Raw genomic sequence first — 22,703 nt, forward strand, 5'->3', positions numbered from 1 at the left:
CAGCAAATTATCCGGTGCCTCCGGCTGGACGAAGGTCACCGGCGTCGTAGTCTTGCCCTTCTTACGAAGGGGCCGCCCGCCGGACTCCGGAACCACTAAAGGTTCCGGTGCGGAGTCCGGCCCAGGGCCGAACTCAGAACCCTTTGGGGGTTGATCCCGCTCATGCCCAAAGTCCGGAAGGTTGCCTTGCGGCACCTTCGGGACCTCCTCCTCCTCCTGGCCAGGCCCCTTTTGGGACCCCACCTCGGCGTCATCAGCAGCGCGAGGAGAGGAGGCAGCTGGAAGTGAAGTACTATTCATGTCCGACGGAGCCAGGGAGCCGCTTGTTTAAATATCGAGCCCGTCCTTTGGCGGGCTGCAGGGTTATATTCAGCGTTAAGAGATCCTTACGATCTCGCCAGGGGCTTGGCCCTAGAGGGCCAATCCTCTTCGCCGTCGTCGGCGTTGGTGGAAAAGTCCGGAGGAAGGTTCCTTCCCTTCTTGGACCCTCCGGCCTCCCCATTTGGGGAGGCCTTCCTTTTCTTCTCTCCCCCCGCTGAGGGAGAAGCCTCTTTTTTCTCCTCCTCGTCTTCGTGGGAGGAGTCCGCCTCAGAGTCATCGGACGATGAGTCCGATAACACCTGATGCCGGGAACTCTTTCGGGTTCCCGTGGCCTTCTTCTTGGCCTTCTTCTCCGGCACCACGTAAGGCGCCGGAACCAGCAGCCCCGTCAATCAGGCGTCCGCTGGATCTTCTGGTAAGGGAGTCGGACAGTTAACCTGCCCGGACTTCTTCTGCCAGGCCTGTCAAAGGTAAGGGAGATTAGATCTCTCATAGAGTCAAACTATGAATAACAAGTGTCCCGTAAAGGGTAAAATAGCTTACCTCGCCGGCTTGACGTTGCGAGCTGAATCCGCGATCTTCGGTAGCGGATGCGGGAGCCTCGGCGCCCTTGAATAGCACCTTCCAGGCGTCTTCATACGTAGTGTCGAAGAGCCTGCTCAAGGCCTGGTGCTGTGCCGGATCAAACTCCCACAAGTTGAAAGCCCGTTGTTGGCACGGGAGGATCCGGCGGATGAGCATGACCTGGACTTCGTTGACGAGCTTGATCTTCTTGTTCACAAGGTTTTGGATGCAGGTTTGGAGTCCGGTCAGCTCTTCCAAATCACCCCATGTCAGGCCCTTCTCTTTCCAGGAGGTGAGCCGTGTGGGGATGCCAGATCTGAATTTCGGGGCCGCTATCCATTCAGGGTCACACGGCTCGGTGATGTAGAACCACCCCGATTGCCACCCTTTGATGGTTTCCACAAAGGTGCCCTCGAGCCATATGATGTTGGGCATCTTCCCCACCATGGCGCCTCCGCACTCCGCCTGCTGGCCGCCCACTACCTTCGGCTTGACATTGAAGGTCTTCAGCCATAAGCAGAAGTGGGGTTTGATGCGGAGGAAGGCCTCACACACAATGATAAACGCTGAGATGTTGAGGATGAAATTCGGGGCCAGATCGTTGAAATCCAGGCCGTAGTAGAACATGAGCCCCCAGACAAATGGGTGGAGTGGGAAGCCCAGTCCGTGGAGGAAATGGGGAAGGAACACCACCCTCTCATGGGGCCTGGGGGTGGGGACGAGCTGCCTCTCATCTGGAAGCCAGTGCGCAATGTCGTTGTGCAGGTATCCGGCTTTCCTCAACTTTTTGATGTGCCCCTCCATGACGCAGGAGGCCATCCACTTGCCTCCCGCTCCGGACATGGCTGGGGAAGGTTGAGGCGAGATATGCGGACTTGGGCGCTGGAGCTCGAGTACGCGGAAATGGATAAGAAAAGGAGGAAGAAGGCGTAGGTAGAAAGGTGGATCCTTATCCCCTTATATGGACGAACAAAACTATGTGTCCCCACCAGCGTGGTAAAACTCGCTTATCTCCCAAGCGCCGTAATCAATGGCGCGGTTGGGTTACCCGCGCCCGTATTGATGGGAATCCCAGAATAAGGGGACACGATCTCTGCTTTGACAAGACGTGCCAAGGAAACCGCTTCGCTAAACGCGATGAGGTGGAATAGTGAAAATTATTCGAATAAAGGCTTGGCCATGGTGTGATGTCATGCCACGAAATACGTCAGCAGATTGAACTTGTGTAAATATTATTCTCTCTATGGTGGTATGTGGAACTTATTTTGCAGAGCCGGACACTATCCTTGTGTTCAAAATCTTCTATAAAGTATTCAGAGGAGGAACCCGCCTTGCAATGCCGAAGACAATATGCGCGCCGGACTCGTCATCATTGAAGCCTGGTTCAGGGGCTGCTGAAGGGAGTCCTGGACTAGGGGGTGTCCGGATAGCCGAACTATCATCTTTGGCCGGACTCCTAGACTATGAAGATACAAGATTGAAGACTCCGTCCCGTGTCTGGATGGGACTTTCCTTGGCATGGAAGGCAAGCTTGGCGATACGGATATGTAGATCTCCTACCATTGTAACCGACTCTGTGTAACCCTAGCCCTCTCCGGTGTCTATATAAACCAGAGGGTTTTAGTCCGTAGGACGAACAACAATCATACCATAGGCTAGCTTCTAGGGTTTAGCCTCTTTGATCTCGTGGTAGATCTACTCTTGTACTACCCATATCATCAATATTAATCAAGCAGGAGTAGGGTTTTACCTCCATCAAGAGGGCCCGAACCTGGGTAAAAACATCGTGTCCCTTGTCTCCTGTTACCATCCGCCTGGACGCATAGTTCGGGATCCCCTACCCGAGATCCGCCGGTTTTGACACCGACAGGGAGGCTGGGGCGTCCAAGAAGGGGAAGGTGTCCCTTCCGGACTACTCCGCCATGGCCGCTCTCAGCGAGGAGGGGTGGCTGCCCAGGGGGAAGCCCCCCGTGCGATCGTAAGTGTCCGCACTCCATTATAACTTCACTCTATAGCTTTTGTCTAACGCCGAACATATGCGCAGTCCGGCCAGGGCTCACCCTGATGTATCTTCCTCCGGGTCCCTGAGCAATTCAGAGATGAATTCGCTTCTGACAGCCACTACTCCTCAGCCCGCGGATGACACGGAGGTGTTGTCTCGGAGGCTCCTAGAGCGGGGGGAGGTGACTCATGAGATGCCCCGAGGCGGGGTCCCAGATGTCGGACACGTGGGGTTCAAGATCCCAACGGATCATGTCGATGAGAGCCACGGTAGGCCGGGCTCTCAGCCGAACACTGTCCCGGAACCTTCGATGGTTCCGAACTCAGGCGGACAGCCCATCATTACGGAGGGCGAGCAATCTACATCAAGGACTTCCGTTGCGCACGAGGCGCCGGATTGTCTGCTGGAAACGCTTCGCGGCGCTTCCATGGACGAAGAGCACCGTACTCTTATGAATTTGGTGATTCGGAAGGTTTCGTCTGCCAAGAGCGGACTAACGGACGCTTGCACCAGCCTCTTGACAGGCTTTGAGGTAAGTAAGAAATATGTGTAGAATTACGACCCGATAGGTAGTAGCCCCTGATACTCTGTTTGGTGTTCGGAAGGAAAACCCAAACAGAGGATCAATTATTCATGTGAATAAGCAGGTTGTACTGCTTGCTGCTGCTGCCCGTACTGCCGAAGTTGCCGAACTGAAGCAGGACCTGGAGCAGGCGCAGGGAGAGCCCGACCTCGCAAAGAGGCAGCTCGAGGAGAACAAGGGTAAGTGATTCCCCTCTCTTATGTATTTGAGGATAGACAAAATTGGCTAGTCTAACGCCAAAGCGTCATGACTGTGTAACAGGGGCCACCGCCGAAGTGGCGTCCCTAAAGAAAGCGCTATCCGAGGCCGCAGACAAAGCAGCCTTGGAATGCAAGGAGCGCGAAAAGCAGAGTGCTAGAGTGGGCGAGGTACAGCAAGAGCTCCGGGAACTCGGCAAGAAGTACGAGTCCGTGGAGCATGATCTGAAGATGAAGGAGGCCGAGCTTGCGAAGGCCCTTGTGAGTTTGAAAGACGCCAAGGCCGAAGCCGAGAAGGCACAACAGGAGATCCAGGAGGCCAAAAAGATAGCAGCGGGTAAGAAGTTCTTTATGCAAAGCAAACATGTGAAGGAGGCGTTTCTTTTACTTACTCGAATTCGGAGCTCTCCAGGGGCATTCGCAGATCTGCCATGCAGCGTATCAGACGCTGCGGAGTTCTACCGTGCCCAGGAGGGGAGCTCAACGGAGAAGCTGTTCTGGTCCCAGTATGCTGGGGCCGAACATCCAATGCCTTTGAGTGACCAACTGAAGTAGTTGGTCGAACTCCACAGGGCGGCCGAACTGGCTATGAAAGGTTTCATAGTCCGGATGTGGCCTGGTGAGCTCCTGCCCAGCAGCTACTTTGGCCTGATCAAGCGGATGGTGGATGCCTGTCCGCGGCTTGAAGTGATCAAGCGATCCGTTTGCATCAAGGGTGCCCAACGGGCCTTTGCCCGCGTCAAGGTGCATTAGGGCACGCTGGATGCGGAGAAGCTGGCAAGGACGGGCCGCCGAAGGGCAAGGCGCATCACCATCCCGAGATGTACTATGATGGCGTTATGAAGGGTGCTCGTCTCGTGGCTCATGAATGTACCACACACAAGATCTTTGACTAAATGTACCTCTACCATTGTTGTAATTTTATGGACGAGTTTACGTGTGCTATGTAGCACTTGTTTGATTTAAAATATTACCTTCTGTGCGGCTATTTATAAAATTCTAAAAGTAGGCCAGTCGTCGGCTTCCGCCCCCACGTAACTAGTACTGGGGTGTTCGTGGAAAACCCGGACACTCTTTATCCAAATGTTTGGTCCCTTAAGGAGGTGTCCGGCACAGCGAACAAGGCAATCAGACTATGCGGCTTTATAACTTTCACTTAGCCATAGAAGTCTACAATTTTAAATTTCAGCGAAGCCCCTAGAATCCGGAAGGCCTAATTGGGGCGCTATACACGCCTAGATCGGACAAAGCTGATTTATCGCCTAAAGCGGAAAATCTTGAAGGATTTTAAGACCTCTCGAACAGCGACCAGCTCTCGCCACATCATGCCAGTCAGTTTTTGGCTTTCTCTACTGAGGTGCTCGTCCGGAAGAACCGGGACACAATCGCAGTAGTTCTCCCTACGCTACCTTAGCTGATATAACAGAACGTAAGGCACCAAAACAAGGGAGCCGGGCTATGCCAACTGTGACCCAAGACATGATTCGGAGCTGATGCATATAGTGCTATAAGTTCGGGGTGCCGCACTATTGAAAGTGTTCGGACTTTACTTGCCATGTTACAGGGCGCCATGAGAAGCCCCTGGCAAACTGATCGTACCCAGGTGTACGGATGCAATATCAAATAAACATTTATAAGAGAAAAAAATGCTCAAATAAGAATAATAAGCTGACGCTATATATGATCTCCCATTGATGAATAATACGTTTAAGCGTATGTTTACAATGGATGCATTAAGCGGAGATAAATAGGACTATTTGACATGTCCTATCGAGGGGCAGGTTGTGTACAGATAGATAAAGCAGGTATAATGATCGTAAATAGATTCCACCTGGGTATTTCCTTCTGAGCACAACGTCTGTTGCCTCCTTGGATGTCTCTCCCATGTGAGTCCGGCAATTCGGCATTTCTGAGGATGCTGCACTAACGCGGTGTCCTGAAAGGTAAGAGGGAAAGATTATGAAGGTATTGGGAGGTTACCCGCACTATTGACTGAGTCGTTGATGCGCCTCCGCCTATGCCCATGGTATCTTGTGTGCGTAATTGTGTACGCATGGCACGAATGCTGCTTTGAAGGGGCTTAAGCGGAGGCCGGACTGCTAATCGCGCTCTTGGCGTTCCTGATGATCCTATTGCAGGGTGCTCCGGACTCGCTTAACGGTGCTCGAAGTTGTTGCCGGATTGGTTTGTCGGAGTAGGCCACATTGTACTTCTGCCGCGAGGGCTGCCGTATGCTCTTCTGTTCGAAGGCAGCGGTCCATATTTCCATTGACATTGATGACCCGCGTGGTCCTGGCATCTTGAGCTTGAGGTATGCATAATGTGGTACCGCATTGAATCTAGCGAATGCGGTTCGTCCGAGTAGTGCGTGGTAACCACTATAGAAAGGGACGATATCGAAGATTAACTCTTCGCTCCGGAAGTTGTCCGGGGATCCGAAGACCACTTCCAGTGTTATAGAGCCCATATAGCGGGCCTCTACTCCAGTAATTACACCTTTAAAGGTGGTTTTGGTGGGCTTGATCCTTGAAGGGTCAATGCCCATTTTGTGCATTGTGTCCTAATAAAGCAGGTTCAGGCTGCTGCCACCGTCCATAAGGACTCGCGTGAGGTGGAATCCGTCGATGATTGGGTCTAAGACCAATGCGGCTGAGCCGCCGTGACGGATGCTAGTAGGATGATCCCTACGATCAAAGGTGATCGGACAAGCTGACCATGGGTTGAATTTGGGGGCGACTGGCTCCATCCCATAGACGTCCCGTATCCCCCACTTCCGTTCCCGCTTGGGGATGTGAGTGGCGTAGATTATGTTGACCGTTTTCACCTGGGGGAAATTTCTTTTGTCCCCCCGTGTTCGGACACTGGGGCACTTCGTCATCGTCACTGTGCAGCCCCTTGTCCTTGTTTTCGGCGTTTATTATGCTGGCCTGTTTGAACACCCAGCAGTCCCTATTGGTGTGGTTGGCTGGTTTGTCCGGTGTGCCATGAATTTGGCACGAGCGCTCCAGTATGCGGTCCAGACTGGACGGTCCCTGATTATTTCTTTTGAACGACTTTTTCCGCTGAGCAGACTTAGATCGGCTAAATCCGGCGTTGACTGCCGTGTCTTCAGTGCTGTCACCGTTGTTCTATCTCTTATGTCTGTTGCGCCGTGGCTTGCCGTTAGTATCGCGGCCGTCCGAAGTGCCGGAATGTGGCGTGGTGCCGCTGCGAGCCAGCCAGCTGTCCTCACCCACACAAAAGCGGGTCATTAGTGTTGTGAGAGCTGCCATGGACTTGGGTTTTTCCTGGCAGAGGTGTCGAGCAAGCCACTCGTCACGAATATTATGTTAAAAGCCGCCAGGGCTTCGGCGTCCGGACAGTCGACTATTTGGTTCTTTTTAGTTAGGAACCGAGTCCAGAATTTCCTGGCTGACTCTCCGCGCTGTTGAGTAATATGGCTCAGGTCATCAGCGTCCGGTGGTCGCACATATGTGCCCTGGAAGTTGTCAAGAAATGCGTCTTCCAGGTTTTCCCAACTGCCAATGGAATTTGCTGGCAGGCTGTTTAGCCAATGCCGGGCTGGTCCTTTGAGCTTAAGGGGGAGATACTTGATGGCATGTAGATCATCTCTACAGGCCATGTGAATGTGGAGAACGAAATCTTCGATCCATACTGCGGGGTCTGTTGTGCCATTGTATGATTCGATGTTTACGGGTTTGAACCCTTCTGGGAATTCATGATCCATCACTTCGTCAGTGAAGCAGAGGGTGTGTGCGGTGCCTCTGTGCCGGGCTATGTGGCTACACAGCTCGAATTGGTCTGGGTTGTTGTGTTCGGCCCGGCCGGACTTGTTGATGATGTATCCGGCGCGACGATCGTCGTCGCGCGTTGGGGCGCGCCCCCGCGATCCGTAGATCGATCTTGGCTGTCCTGCTTTGTTTTCCAGAATATCTTGCAGGTCCTGCCTGTTGCCCTGGGCCGTAGTGTATTGGCGTGGGGGTGCAGGCTGGTATTCGGTCTGATATCCCGTTTTATCCCGGCCACGGGGTGGCCAGTCAGCCGTTCGGCGCTCGAGTCCATATTCCTCGGCTGCTAGGACTTCGGTCCATCTATCTGTGAGAAGGTTTTGATCGGCTTGGAGTTGCTGGTGCTTCTTCTTCAGGCTCCTCGCAGTGGCTATAAGCCTACTCTTGAAGCGCTCCTGCTCCACGGGATCCTTAGGCACGCTGAACTCGTCGTCGCCAAGGCTAATCTCGTCTTTGGAGGGGGCATGTAATTGTCCTCCTCCGGGTATCCGTCCGTCGCCTGTTCTTCTAGGCTGACCTGCTCATCTTCCTGTTCGGCCTGCTCGAAGGCGGGCTGGTCGGGGTTATATTCCTCTTTGGCGCCATCCGAATTGCTTTCGTCTCCGGGGCCGGTATTGTTGTGGCGGGGCTTGGAGCGGCGCCGACGTCGCCCATTGGTTTCCTTTGGAGTGTCCACCATATATATATCGTATGAGGAGGTGGCCATCCACCGCCCTGTGAGCGGTGGCTCCTGTGATTCTCCTGCATCGTCATCCATACCGTCGATGTCTTCGGAGTCGAAGTCAAGCACGCCGGTTAAATCATCGACCGTGGCAATGAAGTGGGTGGTGGGTGGGCAACGAATTCCATCGTCGCCTTCTTTCCACTCAAGCCGGACATAGTTCGGCCCAGAGCCTCCCGACAAAGAGAGAGACTTTAGTGAATTCAGCATGTCGCCAAAGGGCGAGTGCTGAAAGATGTCCGCAGCGGTAAACTCCATTACCGAAGCCTAGTTTGGCTCAGCTGGCTCAAGGGTCTGCGGACTGGAACCAACAACCGGATGAGAGTCCGGGGGTCCAGAGTCACAGGCTTCCTCAGAAGTGAGGCCTGTGTTCGGCTCCATCGCCGATGAGGGTATGGCCTGCGGGGCGGGGTCCATCCCTCCGTCCTTGGGCAACGCAACCTGCCCTGGATTTAGATCCGAGGCTTCTGCCGGGGTGATATCCCGAGCATCGTCTGATAGCAGGTCTAAGCCGTGCTCATCATGACTGTTCGGCGCTCCTGGCGCAGGCCCGAATCCGTCGAAGATCAAGTCTCGCGAATATCCACCATGTAGTTCAAGTTTCGAACCTGACCTGGTGGCCGGGGCATAGCTGTCGGTATGCTCCAGATGGCCAAGAGAATTGGCCCGCAGCGCGAAGCCGCCGAACACGAAGATCTGTCCGGGGAGAAAAGTCTCACCCTGGACCATGTTGTTGATGATTGGAGGCGCCATCAAGCTCTGTAGCGATGGCACAGAGGAACTCTCAATGAAAGCACCAATGTCGGTGTCAAAACCGGCGGATCTCGGGTAGGGGGTCCCGATCTGTGCATCAAGGCTAATGGTAACAGGAAGCAAGGGACACAGATGTTTACCCAGGTTCGGGCCCTCTCGATGGAGGTAAAACCCTACTTCCTGCTTGATTAATATTGATGATATGGGTAGTACAAGAGTAGATCTACCACGAGATTGTAGAGGCTAAACCCTAGGAGCTAGCCTATGATGGTATGATTGTAATTGTGATGGGCCTTCTAAGGACCAACCTCTCCGGTTTATATAGACACCGGAGAGGGCTAGGGTTTACATGGAGTCGGTTACAAGAAAGGAAACACAATATCCGGATCGCCAAGCTTGCCTTCCACGCCAAGGAGAGTCCCATCCGGACACGGGCCAAAGTCTCGAATCTTGTATCTTCACGCTTCAATAGTCCGGACGTTGTACATAGTCCAGTTGTCCGAATACCCTCTAATCTAGGACTCCCTCACCCCTCGAGGTGACAAATTTTGTTATGTTCTTCGCTTAATGTTTCCTTGTACTAACAATGCAGCTGAGTATGAGGCCCTGCTCCATGGTCTTCGGATCGCCAAGGAGATGAATTTAATCCGGGTATGTTGCTTTGGTGACTCCGATTTAGTGGCTCAGCAAGTGTTTGGTACGTGGGACTCTAAGGATCCACTCATGGAGGCTTATCGGCATGAGGTGGACATCATTGCCGGTCACTTCAAGGGTTACCAGGTCGAGCACATTGATCGATGCAAGAATGAAGCGGCGGACGCTTTAAGCTGGCTCGGATCCCAGTGTAAACCGGTGTCGCCCAATGTTTTTCTTGACGTTCTGCATAATCCGTCGGCCAAGATACCAACGGAGGAGGATCTGGCTATTCCTGACCTGGAGGCTCAATTGGTGGCGGTTCTTCATGCTATCCCTGATTGGACAGTGCCATACTTGGCGTATATGACCCGGGGCGAGTTACCCGAGGACGAAGTTCTGGCCAGACAGATAATCCGGCGGTCCAAGTCCATGACTATTGTCAATGGCGAGTTACATCATTGCAGTGTCTCAGGGGCGTTTTAGCATTGCATTTCTCCTGAAGAAGGCTGTGAGATCTTGCGTGAAAATCCACGAAGGAGATTGTGGTCATCATGCCGGTTCAAAATCCTTGGTGGCTAAGGCTTTCCGACATGGTTTTTACTGGTTAACAGCTCATGCTAATGCAGAGGATCTGGTCAGGATGTGTGATGGTTGTCAGAAGTTTTCACGCCGAGCTCATGTTCCGGCCCAGGAATTGAGGATGATTCCAATCACCTGGCCATTTGCAACTTGGGAGCTGGATATGGTTGGGCCTTTTAAGAGGTCCAAGGATAAGAAGACCCGCCTTCTAGTGGTGGTTGATAAATTCACCAAGTGGGTGGAGGCAGAGCCAGTAAGCAAGTGTGATGCGGCCATGGCGGTTCAATTCATGAAAAAAGTGATTTTCCACTTTGGTTTTCCACACAGCATTATAACAGATAATGGCATGAATCTCTCCAAGGGTGCTATGGAAGAGTTCTGTCAACGTGAGCACATCCGGCTTGATGTGTCCTCAGTGGCTCACCCCCAGTCTAATGGTCAAGCGGAGAGAGCTAATCAAGAAATCCTGAAGGGTATCAAGCCCCGGCTTATGGTCCCTTTGCAAAGGACGCCGGGTTCTTGGGTGGAAGAGTTGCCTTCCGTATTATGGAGCATTAATACACCCTTCTTCATGGTTTATGGAGCAGAAGCAGTTCTCCCAAGTGATATTCGCCACGACTCGCCCCGAGTGGCAGCTTATGTTGAAGCGGACAATGAAAGATCATGCCAAGATGCATTGGACCTGTTAGATGAAAAACGAGATATTGTGACAGCTTGTTCGGTGATTTATCAGCAAGACCTATGGTGTTATCACAGCCGCCGGGTTAAAACCAGAGCTTTTCAAGAAGGCGACTTAGTGCTCCAGCTTATCCAAGATCAGACTGACATGCACAAGTTATCCCCACCTTGGGAGGGGCCCTTTGTGGTCAGCAAGAATCTGAACAACAGGTCATACTACCTCATCGATGTTCGAGAGCACAAAGACTCACGCAAGTCGGAGGAGGAGACCCGCCGGCTGTGGAATATTGCTCATCTTCGGCCTTACTATACCTGAGCCATAGGCTCCTATCATGTATATATTTTTGACAATGTACATATTATGATCAATCAATAAACCGGCATCCTTGCTAAAGCGGGGCCTCTGCCATTTTGTCTTATATATCTTCTTGGTTACATGGGGGCTTCTGCTTGTAAAGCGTAGTTCTGATTGTCCATTGATCCGGCTTATAAGGCCACACAAAAAAAGAGCAAAGCTCAAATATAGGCTTGGGGGCTTAATACCCAGCATCATAAAGAGCAAAAGAGAGTTTATTGCAAAGCATAACTCAAACATAGGCGCTTATTGAGCATAGCTCAAAATGTTGCCCGAGGGATCTTTGCTTCTACAAGAACAAAGAATCCACACCTTGCAATAGGCTATAAAAGCAAGGCTTGGAAGCCAGGTGTATTCACCTAAAACCCCAGGTTAACCTGCCTTCATCAAGTAAGTCACTCCGCCCAGGTAATCCTGGTATGACCCGCCGAACATTTGACAAGTCAATCTTATATAGACCCTGAACTTGTCAAAGTTAAAACGACGATTGGTTAATGTGAGGTCCATCTTAAGGCTTTGTCAAATGGTTTAACTCAGTGGCCTGGCAGCCCATGAAAAGCCTCGTCTTTTTACATATTTTATTTGCAAATCTTTCTTTTTCGATGTTTATTTCGATGAGGTTTATATTTAATCCGGTACTTGCTAACCCAGACTGTTTTTTAAAGTTGCCAAGTGCAAACTTATATGATGACTGGTGTCAATTAACTCGACTTGGCTTTCAACTATAAATTGTCAGTACACTATCATTTTTAGACCGGTCTGGCTTTGACTATAAGACGCCAGCATGATCATCCGGTGTTTATTATAACCCGACATGACTTCATCATAAACCAGCACAACATGGTGGGAGTTATCAGCACTCACAAATTGGAGTTATCACCCTTACTACAATAAAGTTGATATAATCAACAATGTGATTCCATATCACAGGAATGATATAGTTCATAATTTACTATTTTTTATTACTACAGCCTTGGTTATAAACCCTGGCTTTATATTAGGTATCATAACCCGTCCGGCGGTAACCTGCCAGGGCAATTTTAAGTTTATAATATGCAGAAATAGGATTGCATAAAACCGCTAAGGTGCGTAAGTCGACATAGCACTATCAGGACAGATTAAAAGTATCAGGCAAAGTGGCTATGCACGACGGCATAGCAGACCATGTGTTTAAAACTAGCCTATTACAAGGCAGCAGACGCCTAAAAGAATAATTATTTATCGCTGATATCTCGGCATGAAGAAGCTAAACCGGCCTCTGGATTATGATTCTTCCTCAGGCTGATGTGAAGGCTGTGGATCATCTTGCGCCGGTTCACCCTCCGCCTCCCCACGCAGTGGCTGGAAGTCAATGGTTGCCCAGTCAATCCCAGATAAAGCTCGGAAGACAACTTCATCGCTTATAACATCAGACGGTTCAACATCAGGGGCATAAGTATGCTTACGGATTGGCGGGATAAGATTTTGCACTTCATAAACCGATGCATCAATCCGTTTGTTGTCTGCGTCATAAATCAACCGATGGAAAGACAAATCAGTCTCTTCAGCCAGTTTACTTGCAAGTGGACGCATTTCCTTCGTCAAAGTGTAACGCCCCAAAAATTTAACCATGTTTTGTTTATTAATTTTTTGCCAGGAACTTAAATTTTCATTTTTCTGGATTTATTTTGATCTCAGAACCTCTCTTTTCTTCTAAGTTGTGGAGTTTTCACCCCAAGTGAAAACTTTCCAATTATCATTGGACTTGTTTACCCCCTCAAATAAAACAATTCTTTTATCAGTGAGATTATTTATATAATTATTTTCCCCTGAGCTTCATATCTCTAAAAAGGTTTTTCATAAGTTTTAGGGTCCCATTTGAACTGCAACCCTTTGATAAATTTGTTTAAAAATCCCACCAAAATTTGGGGATGACATGTGATGTCCCTAAATCACTTTTGTGCAAAAATATTCCTTAGTCATTTGGAGATTTTGAGTTTTACCACAAGTTTTTAAATCTGGTCCAGTTTCACTTTTGCACTACAACCTATTCAAATATTTCTTTAAAACTCCCACCAAAATTAGGGGAGGTCAGTAGGAGTATATTATTCACCTTTATGCAAAAACCTAGTTAAGTCCTTTGAAAAATTTGAGTAAATCAACCTCATTTTCATTCTGGCCCAGTTGGGTGTTTTCTACTGCATCCCTAATTATTTGTGCTCTAGTGACCATGAGCTTCCTCCTGCTTGTAGTACACCTTACCAAACCCTTAAGTCCAGGAGGTTGGACTCATTGGATCATTTTTGGTACATGATATTATGCCCTTTTCCTTCTGTCCAGAACTGGAGTTTTGCAAAACTTACACTAACAAGTCTCTAGATTTGGCCAACTAACCTTGACATCCTCACCTGCATCTAAAGAGACCCTGATCTGGAGATTTTGGCCCCTCCAAGAGTTTCCTAGATGCTCTTGGCATTCTGTCAAACACCTTGAGTGCAGGGACAGTTTTGGCACGATTTTAGTTTTGCACTGTGATCTTGCCCTCTGGACTTACTGACATGTCCACTAAGCTCCTAAATTCCTCTAACCTAGACATGCTAATCCCCAGCCCCACCCAAGCTACCTAGCCTGCCTGGGCATTTCGCCGAACACTTGGCATGCACGCTTTGGGCGTGGCCAGAGCGCGCGTTTTGCACGTGCGGACACCCGAGTCGCTGTGTCCCGCTGCTGCCTCCCCCGCGCCCGTTCTAGCCCCTCCCCTCTCCCAGCCGTCGCGCCCCAACTCCTCCCTCACCACAGAGCCGCCTGGACCCCCCCTGACGCTCCACAGCGCCGCCACCGCTAGCCGCCAGCGGCCGTAGCAGGCCACTGCCATGGACGGCGCCGCCCTTGCCACACCCGCACGCCAGCTCGCCCTCTTAAGCAGTAGGAAGCTCGTCAGGATGCGCCGGCCAGCTCCACGTCGCCCTGCTAGCTACAGCGAGGCGGTTCGTCGGCGTCCTTATCCACCACCGTGGAACCGACCTCGTTGCGCTATAAAAGGAGGCCCCCGAGCTCATTCGAGCACTCAGGCGACCTCAGGCCACCCCCATAGCCCCCCCATAGCCAGCCATCGTCGGTTGGAAGCCGTCTTCCTCGACGCCGGCCGGTTCGGCCACCGCCACACTTCGGTCCATTTCGTCGCGAGCAGGCCCTCTCCCACCTTTCCAGCACCACCATCCTCCTCCCCTCAACCCTGCGGAGCTGCCCAGCCTTTCAAACACGGCCGGGAACCACCATAGCCCGAGCCCCTAATTCCTCCCGAAGCTACCTCCGCCGTGGAGCTTGCCGCCGGCGACTCCCTTCACCCTTGCCGACCCAACAACCACCGGCAGGACCGCCTCGGCCTGGCGGAGCCATCCCTGCTCTTGGATCACCGTGGGGAGCCGCCGTTCATCGGCGGCGATCGCCGGAACCCCGCCCTCGCCCGGACAGAGGAGGGAGAAGACGCGGGCGACTGGTCAAACCTGACTAGTGGGCCCAAGTGACGCACTATCAGTGACCAGCCCCGCCGCCACGTGTTTTAAATGGAAGCGTAAACGCAGAGTACGCCTTCGACGTGTTCAGTTTTCGAAATGTTTTTTGTTTTATTTTAAAAATAGAATTTGACCAAAACTTTCACTAGCTATATCTTTTAAAATAAAACTCCAAATGAGTTGATTCTTTTTCCTACCTCTCTCAAATTTAATCTAGTTTATTTTAAGATTTATTTGAAAAAAAATTCAGACAACTTTTTTTGCACTATTTTAAAACTATGTGTTAATTTGAATAATTTCAAAAATAGGTTTTTGAAGAAGAATTCAACTTTCAACAGGCACACCCCACTTGCATACTCCTGAAGGCAAGCATTCTGAACCCTGGCATAATATTTTTTTTGTGTGTTGGTTAACACGATTATAACACCACCCCTTAATACGGAGAACTCGTTATTTCATGTGGTGATACGATCATTTGCATGAATGCATATTGGAGACTTCCTTGCTGTTGGAAGTGGATAGACTTGTGGTGGTAATCGTCCTCGTCTGCCTTGCATGCATGCCGGAAAGAAATCCGGGAAAGCCTCTGCCTTGGGTAGGCGTGAGCTTGTCTCCGGTCTTCGTCTGGACGATTATGTCTGGTATGGCATAGTAAGGCATAATGAGTGGTGATTCTGTTGGTTGAAATATTTTTGTTATACATATCATGCAGGGAATCATTAAACCTCCTGAGTCGACCGTAGATTGAGTCTTATTCCAGTAACCCCCATACTTGTTTTCGTACTACCACTTGTCCCTGCCATAGGTAGGGTACGGTTCAGTAAGATGTCAACCCCTTTCTTGGCACACACCGTACAGAGAGGCCATGGTGGAAGATACCGACTGCAGCCGGTAGGCAGGCCACCTGGTCCGGGGGCATGGGTGTTTCCGGTTGGGACCAAGAGGGGGGCACCCCTTAGAGCACGCGATATAAATTTGATCCCATGCTATTCGAGGTTGTAGCCTCCCCACTTAGAGTTTTGCTTGACAGGTGTCGTGGGTGATTCCAGACACCGTAAGTTAAGCTGGTGTGTGCAAGTCAGGTGTGTTTTCAATTAAAAGACCGTGGACGGAATTAGTCCCGATGGACTAAAGAGATCCGTTACTCGTGGGTAAAGAGTACACCCTCTGCAGAGATTATATCTATTCGAATAGCCGTGTCCATGGTTAAGGACTACAGTCTAGGATGGGTCAAGTGTCGGTCTTAGTGTCGGTCTTCGGAGGAGAGACTACTAAACCAAAACATGGATCATGACGTATGATGATTATGATTATTATTATTATGGACTAACCCCTTTATATTATTTGAAGTATTGAGTATCCCTGGGACAGTTCTACCTCCTGGATATTCACTATGATTGTTTTTCTTATAAGCCCTTTATGTGGTGTCGCACAGATGCCCGACTGTGGCATGTTTGTTATTTATTTACCTTATAAGCCCTTTATGTGGTGTCGCTTAGACGCCCGACTGAGGCATGCTTCATATCATAATCCTTTCGAGGCGTCGCTTCAGACACCCGATCGGTGCATTTTATTTCTACCCCATTATTGCATATTCATGTTGCATATAAATAACCTACGTGCATGCATCAAGGATTTTATTTTATGACTAACGTTATGATCATAGAACATTTCAGAGCATGATTATCATTTGTTATATTATACCCGTGTTCATAATGTTTGCGAGTACATTCAAAGTACTCACTGACTTGTCCCTGGCTATTGTCTTGGCCAGATTTCTTGCATGGAAAGGAGCATTGCGATGACAGCCCCGGAACCTAAGCAACGGTGATAGCAGCCTCACGAAGATAGGAGTTATCCAGGTCAGCTGTTCCTGTTGGAAATGGAGTCCCATAGACACTGATGACCCACAAACCGCTTCCGCCATCAACCACTAGAAACCGTTTGTTATACTCACCGGCCAGAATGGTCTTGTACTACATAATTGTACTTTGCTTGGAGTTTCTGTATCGAGTTGGTGTCTCATCAGCTAACAGTAATCCTGGGGCTGATGAGCACAAGGGCCATTTTCTGGGAAACTAATATCCCGAAAAACCGGTCCTGACAAACTTGGTATCAGATCCAGGCTGACCATTGGCTAATCCTATCTTAGCCAGGTCGAAAAACCTAGGTTAACCAACCCACCAGGTCATAGCCTAACCCCGGCCAAGCTTCTCGCGTAAGATAGCCACATAGTGACCCCGACACCTTTGGCAATCGGTGCCCAACCTATCAGCCTAGCCTGTCGATCACGCGCCAGTGACCGACCCCTAAATTGTCCCATTCGCAAGTGTGCGAAGGAAGACTCCGTCCCCTTTTTCTATAAAAAGGGCACGCTAGCCTCAACACAGCACAGCACAAACTCTTTCCCAAACCGAGCTATAATGCCTGGCCCCATTGTTCACAATGAGACCACAACAACCAACCTTGGAGGTTTTGTGACCGTGCTAGCAAACCTCACCCGCCGTGCCTTTACAATAGAAGAGCCCCTAGAATATGTGGTGTACCAAGGACCCATGAGCGGTGAGAACCGTCAATTCTGGGCCACTGTGCACGTCTATGGTAGGGGTCTATATCTAGAACGCCCCTACAGGTTCATCGGAAGGACAACTTCCTTTGAGCCACAAGCCATCTAGCTAGCTGCTCGAGAGGTTGTAGTTCAACTCCGACACTTGTCGCCCAGAGTTAACTATCGCTTGTTCTACTACTACCCCAGCCGTGACGGGTATGGTAGGCCACCCCAGGTTGCCAACGGAGATCAGGAGACGGATCATGCATTGCTGCACCTGGTGCACTATGTAAGTGCACTAGAGGAACTGTTCGATCAAATCACTCTTGATCTGATCGCAGCTCATGGAGAACTGATCCGGTGAGCCCCGGCAAGAGGAGAAGATGAGCCCAACACTGACAACCCAGTTGTGCTGTTCGGACAACCGATCGAGTCCTTGAGGTCTACCCCAGTCATCGACCAAAATACCTTGATGACCCTAGAAGTGCTTCGTCGCCTTTTGGGAACACGCTCCAGCGGGATTGTGGCCAGCACTCCCCGAGATGGTCATCATCGCTACCCCGACCCTGCATCCCCTCAACCCCCTCCAGATAATTCCGACGGTGACAACCGTGGAGAAGTCTCGACGTCCGCAAGGCGCACCCACTTAGATATTAACGAGGTAGACTAGAGTCGCTCGAGTAGTACCGAGTCTTAGTATGTCCTCGTCTTGTAACTGTGTGATCCTATACCACCATTATTGAATGTTATTTTCTTGTGCACCCCTATTTTAATAGTAGCCATGCATAAGTATGTCGGTGTGTGATTGCATTTTTTTACCCGGGCATAGCTGCCAACCCCGACGACACAAAATTTGTGCTATGAGTAAACTTTTAGTTTCAACTAACAGGGATGATATTTTTTTTAAAACAACTCTTAGCAAATCTCGAGGACGAGATTTTTTCTTAAGGGGGATAGTGTTGTAACGCCCCAAAAATTTAACCATGTTTTGTTTATTAAAAATTTTGCCAGGAACTTAAATTTTCATTTTTTTGGATTTATTTTGATCTCAGAACCTCTCTTTTCTTCTAAGTTGTGGAGTTTTCACCCCAAGTGAAAACTTTCCAATTATCATTGGACTTGTTTACCCCCTCAAATAAAACAATTCTTTTATCAGTGAGATTATTTATATAATTATTTTTACCCTGAGCTTTATTTCTCTAAAATGGTTTTTCATAAGTTTTAGGGTCCCATTTGAACTGCAACCCTTTGTTAAATTTGTTTAAAAAACCCACCAAAATTTGGGGATGACATGTGATGTCCCTAAATCACTTTTGTGCAAAAATATTCCTTAGTCATTTGGAGATTTTGAGTTTTACCACAAGTTTCTAAATCTGGTCCAGTTTCACTTTTGCACTACAACCTATTTAAATATTTCTTTAAAACTCCCACCAAAATTAGGGGAGGTCAGTAGGAGTATATTATTCATCTTTATGCAAAAACCCAGTTATGTCCTTTGAAAATTTTGAGTAAATCAACCTCATTTTCATTCTGGCCCAGTTGGGTGTTTTCTACTGCATCCCTAATTATTTGTGCTCTAGTGACCATGAGCTTCCTCCTGCTTGTAGTACACCTTACCAAACCCTTAAGTCCAGGAGGTTGGACTCATTGGAGCATTTTTGGTACATGATATTATGCCCTTTTCCTTCTGTCCAGAACTGGAGTTTTGCAAAACTTACACTAACAAGTGTCTAGATTTGGCCAACTAACCTTGCCATCCTCACCTGCATCTAAAGAGACCCTGATCTGGAGATTTTGGCCCCTCCAAGAGTTTCCTAGATGCTCTTGGCATTCTGCCAAACACCTCGAGTGCAGGGACAGTTTTGGCATGATTTTAGTTTTGCACTGTGATCTTGCCCCTCTGGACATACTGGCATGTCCACTAAGCACCTAAATGCCTCTAACCTAGACATGCTAATCCCCAGCCCCACCCAAGCCACCTAGCCTGCCTGGGCATTTCACCGAACACTTGGCATGCACGCTCTGGGCGCGGCCAGAGCGCGCGTTTTGCACGTGCGGACACCCGAGTCGCTGCGACCCGCTGCCGCCTCCCCCGCGCCCGTTCTGGCCCCTCCCCTCTCCCAGCCGTCGCGCCTCGACTCCTCCCTCACTACAGAGCCGCCTGGACCCCCCCTGACGCTCCACAGCACCGCCACCGCTAGCCGCCGATGGCCGCAGCAGGCCACTGCCGTGGACGGCGGCGCCCGAGCCACACCCACACGCCAGCTCGCCCTCTTGAGCAGTAGGGAGCTCGTCAGGATGCGCCAGCCAGCTCCATGTCGCCCTGCTAGCTACAACGAGGCGGTTCGCCGGCGTCCTTATCCACCGCTGCAGAACCGACCTTGTTGCGCTATAACTGGAGGCCCTCGAGCTCATACGAGCACTCAGGCGACCTCAGTCCACCCCCATAGCACCCCTACCGCCAGCCATCGTCGGTTGGAAGCCGTCTTCCTCAACGCCAGCCGGTTCGGCCGCTGCCATGCTCCGGTCCATTTCGTCGCGAGCAGGCCCTCTCCCACCTTTCCAGCACCACCATCTTCCTCCCCTCAACCCTGCGGAGCTGCCCAGCCTTTCAAACACGATCGGGAACCACCATAGCCCGAGCCCCTAATTCCTCTCGAAGCTACCTCCGCCGCGGAGCTTGCCGCCGGCGACTCCCTTCACCCCCGCTGACCCAACAACCACCGGGAGGACCACCCCGGCCCGGCGGAGCCATCCCTGCTCTTGGATCCCCGTGGGGAGCCGCCGTTCATCGGCGGCGATCACCGGAACCCCGCCCTCACTCGGACAGAGGAGGGAGAAGACGCGGGCGACTGGTCAAACCTGACCAGTGGGCCCAAGGGACCCACTGTCAGTGACCAGCCCCGCCGCCACGTGTTTTAAATGGAAGCATAAACAAAGAGTACGCCTTCGACGTGTTCAGTTTTTGAAACGTTTTCTGTTTAATTTTAAAAATGGAATTTGACAAAAACTTTGACTGGCTATATCTTTTAAAATAAAACTCCTAATGAGTTGATTCTTTTTCCTACCTCTCTCAAATTTAGTCTAGTTTATTTTAAGATTCATTTGAAAAAAATTGAGAATTTTTTTTTGCACTGTTTTCAAACTATGTGTTAATTTGAATAATTTCAAAATTAGGTTTTTGAAGAAGAAGTCAACTTTCAACAGGCACACCCCACTTGCATACTCTTGAAGGCAAGCATTCTGAACCCTAGCATAATATTTTTTTGTGTGTTGGTTAACATGATTATAACACCACCCCTTAATATGGAGAACTCGTTATTTCATGCGGTGATACGATCATTTGCATGAATGCATATTGGAGACTTCCTTGCTGTTGGAAGTGGATAGACTTGAGATGGTAATTGCCCTCATATGCCTTGCATGCATGCCGGAAAGAAATCCGGGAAAGCCTCTGCCTTGGGTAGGCGTGAGCTTGTCTCTGGTCTTCGTCTGGACGATTATGTCTGGTATGGCATAGTAAGGCATAATGAGTGGTGATTCTGTTGGTTGAAATATTTTTGTTATACATATCATGCAGGGAATCATTAAACCTCCTGAGTCGACCGTAGATCGAGTCTTATTCCAGTAACCCCCATACTTGTTTTCGTACTACCACTTGTCCCTGCCACAGGTAGGGTACGGTTCAGTAAGATGTCAACCCCTTTCTTGGCACACACCGTACAGAGAGGCCATGGTGGAAGATACCGACTGCACCCGGTAGGGAGGCCACCTGGTCCGGGGGCATGGGTGTTTCCGGTTGGGACCAAGAGGGGGGCACCCCTTAGAGCGCGTGATATAAATTTGATCCCATGCTATTCGAGGTTGTAGCCTCCCCACTTAGAGTTTTGCTTGACAGGTGTCGTGGGTGATTCCAGACACCGGTAAGTTAAGCTGGTGTGTGCAAGTCAGGTGTGTTTTCAATTAAAAGACCGTGGATGGAATTAGTCCTGATGGACTAAAGAGATCCGTTACTCATGGGTAAAGAGTACACCCTCTACAGAGATTATATCTATTCGAATAGCCATGTCCATGGTTAAGGACTACAGTCTGGGATGGGTCAAGTGTCGGTCTTAGTGTCGGTCTTCGGAGGAGAGACTACTAAACCAAAACATGGATCATGACGTATGATGATTATGATTATTATTATTATGGACTAACCCATTTATATTATTTGAAGCATTGAGTATGCCTGGGACGGTTCTACCTCCTGGATATTCACTATGATTGTTTTTCTTATAAGCCCTTTATGTGGTGTCGCACAGACACCCGACTGTGGCATGTTTGTTATTTATTTACCTTATAAACCCTTTATTTGGTGTCGCTTAGACGCCCGACTGAGGCATGCTTCATATCATGATCCTTTCGAGGCGTCGCTTCAGACACCCGATCGGTGCATTTTATTTCTACCCCATTATTGCATATTCATGTTGCATATAAATAACCTGCATGCATGCATCAAGGATTTTATTTTATGACTAATGTTATGATCATAGAACATTTCAGAGCATGATTATCATTTGTTATATTATACCCGTGTTCATAATGTTTGCGAGTACATTCAAAGTACTCACTGGCTTGTCCCTGGCTATTGTCTTGGCCAGATTTCTTGCATGGAAAGGAGCGTTGCGACGACAACCCCGGAACCTAAGAAACGGTGATAGCAGCCTCGCGAAGATAGGAGTTATCCAGGTCAGCTGTTCCTGTGGGAAATGGAGTCCCATAGACGCCGATGACCCACAAACCGCTTCCACCATCAACCACTAGAAACCATTTGTTGTACTCATCGGCCAGAATGGTCTTGTACTACATAATTGTACTTTGCTTGGAGTTTCTGTATCGAGTTGGTGTCTCATCAGCTAACAGTAATCCTGGGGCTAATGAGCACAAGGGCCATTTTCTGGGAAACGAATATCCCGAAAAACCGATCCTGACACAAAGCCCTGAGGGCATCATTACCAAAGTCTGTCCCGTCTTCTTGTTGGCTGGTATAGCCATTTCCAATGTCTTCAAGATCAAGATCAGCTATCCAGGCCTTGGCCCGAGTCAATGCGGACAAAGCGCCAACCGTTGCAGCTGATCTATTTACCTTCTCAAGCTGGGCAGGCGTCATGGATAACTTTGCAAATGTGTCCTTGATTGAAGTTGGGGGCGGTTTGTTGTATGAAGCTGTGCAGATGACCCGTTGAGCGCTGGTATATAATTGCTCTATCAATGTATAAGCAGCCTTCAGTTTTTTGCGCATGTCTGAACCAAGATGAGCAACAGGGCTACATGTAATGGTTACAAGATTATTGGTAAACCGGCAGTTTTAAGGATGTCTAAGTACAACTTAGGAAGAGGGTATTTACCAAGACAGCAGAGGTCATAGCATTGATTTGCCGCTTTAAGCCAGTCAGCTCTTCTGTCACCGGTTTAAGGGCCGCTTCAGCATCCTCCGCCCGT

Source organism: Triticum aestivum, chromosome 7B (assembly GCF_018294505.1).
Source record: "Triticum aestivum cultivar Chinese Spring chromosome 7B, IWGSC CS RefSeq v2.1, whole genome shotgun sequence".
In the NCBI taxonomy this organism is placed as follows: domain Eukaryota; kingdom Viridiplantae; phylum Streptophyta; class Magnoliopsida; order Poales; family Poaceae; genus Triticum; species Triticum aestivum.